Genomic DNA, 6,468 nt, shown 5'->3' on the forward strand with positions numbered 1-6,468 from the left:
CTGAGTTGCAGAGAAGGTGTCCACCTGAACTGGCAGAGAGAGTTTCCTCATCCAAGAGTTCCCTATATCAAGGAAATCACAGGTCTAGTCACTATCTCTGTCTTCCTCAGTCCCTTGCATAGCACCTTACCTATAGTAGATATGCTTAATAAATATTCAGTAAGGTCTGTTGTGCTTTCTGCTGGACCACACTTGAAGCATAAACAGCATGACCTTAAGAGAAGGGCACCTGGCCTGTTCAGCAGGACAGTTTCTGGGATGCAGTGATAAACCTGGGAGAGTATCATCAATTGGCTTTTCTGTGCAGTTTCAGGCTAGGATGCACCTTAACCCTGTGACATCTCTAAAGTGACAGCTTCTTGTCTGCCTTCCTCTGTCACTGTCTCTCTTTATTCTCCAGATAGCCCTTGAAGCTGCATTTGGTCTTTATAAAAAATGTATATACTGTTAACAATACCTTATTCTGCTCCCAGAAGGATATTCTGGAAACTAGGTGGTCTTTTTCTGAAGCAAGTAGTGATTTGAGTCACTATCCCTCTACTCAGTGACCTCCAGGGACACCTTTCCCCATCCCCCTCTCTCCCCGCACCCATAACATAAACAGCTATTTGGCATCTAAAGGTCTTCACAACCTTACTTCTTATCTTTCCAGTGTTCTACTTTACTCCCTCCCATGTTCTCTAAACCCCAGTGACACTGACCTTCTTGCTGTCCCCTTGCATGTGACGTTCTGTCTCCTTGCTTTTGCACCGGCTGTTCTCCATTCCTGGAATATTCTCCCTCTTCACCTCTGCCTACAGACTTCCCTGATTTCCTTTCGTCAGCTTAAATCCCACCTTCTGCAAGAGGCCTCTCCCTCCTCGGGCAGAAGAACTAAGCTCAGAACATCCCTGAGAACAAGGAGTCCATAACAACTGCTAGTCACTTAGGAATTATTTATTAAGCACCTACTATGTACCAGACGATGTGCCCATATATCTAGAGATATAGATTATTCGTTTATAGTTATATGATTCATCTCTAGCAAGTTGGGTCAGGGAAATATCTGGGAGCTGGAGGAGGTCCCAGAAGATTTCCTTTAACAAGTGTGACTTGATTGGATCTTAAAAGATAAGATTTGTGTAGCCAGAAAAGGCATTGCAGGTGAAAGCAATAGCATGAGCCACTATGCTGAGTGTGGAATGAATGCATGTGACTTACTTGAGGAGGCCTGGCTTTAGCAGAGGGGACATTGAATCATCATGGGACATATGGCTGCATATAAACATGTAGACTAACCCAGGGTGAGTAAGGATGTGTATCAGGAATACAGAAACACCCACAACCCCTTGGCCATTTCTTATCCATTAACTGTGATAGCGAAGAAGACCAACTGGCAAAACATTTGGGTGGAACATTGATCTTTATATTCATTCTTCAAGGTCATAAAGGAGTACTATGTAAATTATTTCCTAGTAAAAAGACTAGAAGATAGAAGACCTACATTATAATCTGAACCCTACGACTAACTAAATGGCAAGTTACTTGGTCCTTCCAGGCCTCAGTCTTATAAAAGTATAGTGTAAGGGTAATAATCGTTTTGCTTTCGTCTTTGTGTCCCCAGCACCTACCACAGTATCTAGCACTTAGTAGGCAAGAATAAATATCAAATTAATGTGAAGGGAGATGTTTGGAATAGATGATGTCTAAAGATCCCTTCCACCACTGATAATTCTATGATTATAAATGAAAGGCACAATTCAGTAACTTCTCTTCAAAACTGTCACACACACACACATAATGTGTGTATATGTGTGTATGTGTGTATGTATGTGTGTATGTGTATATATATACATATATGTATACATACACACACACACTTGAGGACAATAACTAAAACATGAAACAATGGCCAATTGGACTTTGATGATAGCATTAATCAGGTTAGCACATGGGCAAATGTGACATAAGACAGTCTAAGGTTTGAATAGTGACATAGGATTGCTGGCTAGCCCTACTCAAAACCATTGTGATATTAAGCTCGGCATCATGGCTGTCCTATCAAAAGGAGGAGAGAGAAACCAGAAAAAAAGATCACAAATACCAATATCCCAAATTTGTGGAAATGTTTCAGGGCAGGTGTCACTATCCGTTAAAATGGGTTTGAAGGTACAAATGCTTTTGTTATACACCACTAACCATAACAAAACTGGGAATAAATCTTACCATTTATAGGCAAGGAAATCATACCGCTTTTTGTCAATATTTTAAGCTCCAAGTTGTGCAATCATGTACTGCAGATCAATGCAAGAAATTTATAAGAAAGAATTTCATTTCTAAACCCATGTTAGATGACATAAAGATCAAAAATTGAGGAATAACGTAAATCTGAAGAAGGAAAAAAAGGCTGAAGGATCCTGAAGGCATTGGATATGTATATTTAATGCAAAATTGAAAAATGCTATCTGATATTGAAAGGATGGCAAAATATGTTCATGTCTTAAATGATTTTAAGAAGATGGACATACTTAGATTAGAATGTCAAAGTCCTCTTTCTGACAACATCAATTCAACTAATAAACTGGATAGACTAAAAAAGAGTAATTTTTAAAAGTCAGTATTTCCTATAATTATCATTAATGAATATATTCTCCCACAGTGCTCAATAGAATATAAAAGCATTTGAAAACCTGAACCCCCATCAGCATGCACAATCATGGTTGCTATAGTAAGGCTCATGGAAGGAAAGGTGGCAATGTCAAAGAATACTCCTAAGAACAGCTACCAAAGACCACGATGGCAAAAATGGCTTGAGAGAACAATTGTGGAAATTCTTTGAAAGATTACATCAATATCTAGCTAATATGTACAACACAAAACTCACATACCATATTGTCTGATTAAAATTAATGAAAAGAAAACAGGTATAAAGGAATCTGGAAAACAGAAATATATCAGAAATTACTGATACCTTTAATTGACAATTGAATGCAAATGCCAATATAAGAAATCAAAACAATGTAAAGACTAAAACAAATAATTCAGTAGCAATCAAAAGCTATATTATTAAAGCTTGAGAAGCAGAGAATTTAGAGGAAAGAGAAAATCCACCAAAGCTATGGACGATTTATAGTTGTCTAAAGAAATCCAACAAAATAAAAGTCCGAGTTGGATCAATGAAAGAAGTCAATTGATCAACAACTATTTACTAATGGCCTACTATGTGCCAGATACTGTGGTAAACAATGAAAATATAAAGAGCAAAAAGAAGCAAAATTTGCTTTCAAGAAGTTTATATTCTCTCAAGAAAAGTAGCATGAAGAAGTTTACGTGCATATACATACATATATGTATGTATGTATGTATGTACATGTATGTATATACAGAATAAATGCAATTTAACTAAGGATGGGGCTCCATGGAGATGGAAAATTGAGTATCGTATGTGAGGAACAGAAAAAGGCCAATTTGGCTGAACCTTAATATGTAGGAAGGGGAGAAAGAAACATAAAATGAGTATGAAAAATGAGAATGTAGTCAGGTTGTGAAGATATGTAAAACAGGGGAGTTTGTAGTTTATCCTAGAAGCAATAGGTAAAACAGAAAGCTTGCTCCTTATTAATCAAATGAATGTCCAGGTAACTGAAACTAATATATCAATGTAAAACTGGAAGGTGGTAAGTCCAAAGGAGACTTGAAACTGTTGGCTTAAGTACTTCAAAGTGAATGTGATTTGCTAGAAAAAGTAATTTTACCCTATCACCTAACCAGCTTTCTCTTGGATAAAAGCCTGATTCCATCTTACTTAATAGAAAGGTATTAAATATTTATTACAAAAAGTTGAGAATAGCAGTGACTTCTACAAATACAAGTCAGTCGCATGTTTATGTACTATATTTTTTAAAGAATGTTTTTATTTTTCCTCACATGTAAAATGACTTTTAACTTTTTAAAATAATTTTTGAGTTCCATATTCCCTCCCTCCCTCCTCTCTCCCCTTCTTGAGAAAGCAAATACTTTGATATACATTATACATGCACAGTCATGCAAAACATTTCCATATTAGCCATGTTGTAAAAGTGAACACAGACTCAAAAAGAAAACAAAAAAAATTAAGTTTTAAAAAGTATGCTTTGATCTGCATTAGATTCCATCAGTTCTTTCTCTGGAGGTGGATAGCATTGCCCATCATAAGTCTTTTGAAATTGTCTTGGATCATTGTATTGCTGAGAAGAGCTGAGTCAATCATAGTTGGTCATCACACAATATTACTATTACTGTGTACAATGTTCTCCTGGCTCCACTCAATTCATTTTATTCTTTTGTTTAAATTTTTATTTTTATGTAGGGAAAAAATCAAATATACATTTAACCCAATTTGGTTGCCAGTTCCTTAGCTTTTGCCTTTTCCAGCTTGGCAATACAAGCCACTGACTTTGGACCCAGAACACTGCCACCCCAGTGACGATGGATCTCATTGTATCTGTTGTTGTAATTGGTTTTGATGACTTCTACCAGCTTATCCAGGGCTCCCTTACCTTCAGGATTAACCTGTGTGAAGGCAATGCTTGTGCAGGTCTTTCTGTGAACTAAGTGACCCAGTCTGGCTTTACCTTTGATAATACAGTAAGGAATCCCCATTTTTCGGCAGAAGGCAGGCAGAAAGACCACTAGCTCAAGGGGGTCCACGTCATGTGTAATCACGACCAACTGTGCTTTCTTGTTTTCCACCAGGGTGGTAACAGTGTTAACACCTGCTCTGAGGACAGGTGGTCTCTTAGTGGGGACATCTCCTTTGCCTGCAGCCTTTTGTTCAGCCGGAGCCAGAAGTCTTTGCTTCTTCTTGCTTTGTCTTGGGTCTATACTTATTAGCCAGTTTCAGCATCTGAGTAGCTGTCTGATGATCCAAAGCCCAAGTGAACTGGTTAATTGCTGGTGGGACTTTCAAACACTTATAAAGGATAGACCTTTGATGCTGCAGTCGGATATACCGAGGCCATTTGACAAATCGAGTAAGGTTCCTATTGGGCTGGATTGACCAATGCCAAAGTTCTTAGGCCACTTCTCAAACAAAGGATTGACCACTTTCTTGGCCTCCTGCTTCTTTACTACAGCAGGGGCCAGAGCCACCTTCTTCTCTTTGGCCTTCTTCCCTTTTGGCATCTTAGCTGGCTGAACGAGAAAGGACCACTCAATTCATTTTATATCAATCCATATATGTCTTCCCAGGTTTTTCTGAAAGAATTCTGCTCATTGTTTCTTATAATACATTAGTATTCTGCCACACTCATATACCACAACTTGTCCAGCCATTCCGCAACTGATGGGCATCCCCTCAATTGATAATTCTTTGCCACCACTGAAAGAGCTGCTATAAATATTTTTGTACAAATAAGACTTTTTTCCTTTTTCTTTGATCTCTTTGGGATACAGATCTAGAAGTCAGATTGCTGAGTCAAAGAGTATACACAGCTCTATAGCCCTTTGGGCTTGGCGTATTTTTAAATTGCTCTCCAGAATAGTTGGATCAGTTCACGACTCCATGAACAATGGAGTTGTGCATTAGTGTCACTATTTTTCCATATCCCCTCCAATGTTTGTTGCTTTCCTTTTCTGTCATATTAGCCAATCTGATAGGTGTGAGGTAGTACTTCAGAGCTGTTTTAATTTGCATTTCTCTAATCAATAGTGATTTAGAGCATTTTTTAAAATATGGCTCTAGGTAGCTTTGATTATTTTTCTTCTGAAAACTGCCTGTTCATATACTTTGACCATTTATCAATTGGGAATTGACTCAAATTTTTATAAATTTGACTCAGTTCACTACATATTTGAGAAATGAGACCTTTATCAAAGAAATTTGCTGTAAAATTTTTCACCACTTTCCTGATTTCCTTCTAATCTTGGCTGCATTTTTTTGGGCAAAACTTTTTAAATTTAATGTAATCGAAATTATCCATTTTATATCCCAGAATGCTCTCTATCTCCTTTGGTCATTCATTCTTCCTTTATCTTTAGATTTGAGAAGTAAAGTATTCCATGTTCCCCTAATTGGCTTATGAGATTCCCCCTTTGTTTTTAAATCGTGTACCCATTTTGACCTTTTCTTGGTATATGGACATGTTGGTCTATACCTAGTTTCTGTCAATGCTTATGTGCTTTAAAACAAGTTTTCACAGCCTGTATCACTTTTTAAAAAATCTGTAAACACAGAAAAGCAACATATTTGGTAAGTATCCAAAATGATGTGGTAACAAATCCCAGGGGTGTAAAGACCAATTCATGATCGATTCAATAATGCTTGTGAAGCCACCTAAAGATATTTTATCATTTATATGGCTTTTATTATCACTGAGTCCTTAACATATTTCTGAACTCATGACTTAGCCATATATTGCAAATAAATAAAATAGATTCTAACATACCAAGAATGCTCGAGAATTTGGAAATACATATGGATAATGACTCCGTAATAAAACATACCAGTAA

At 37.2% G+C, this 6,468-nt stretch overlaps 1 pseudogene; it reads right to left on the bottom strand.

The window, feature by feature from the left end:
* Positions 1–4,347: 4,347 nt before the first annotated feature.
* LOC118833968 lies at positions 4,348–5,142 on the bottom strand (annotated as a pseudogene).
* Between the last annotated feature and the right edge of the window lie 1,326 nt (positions 5,143–6,468).

The sequence above is a fragment of the Trichosurus vulpecula genome, chromosome 1 (assembly GCF_011100635.1).
Source record: "Trichosurus vulpecula isolate mTriVul1 chromosome 1, mTriVul1.pri, whole genome shotgun sequence".
Classification (NCBI taxonomy): domain Eukaryota; kingdom Metazoa; phylum Chordata; class Mammalia; order Diprotodontia; family Phalangeridae; genus Trichosurus; species Trichosurus vulpecula.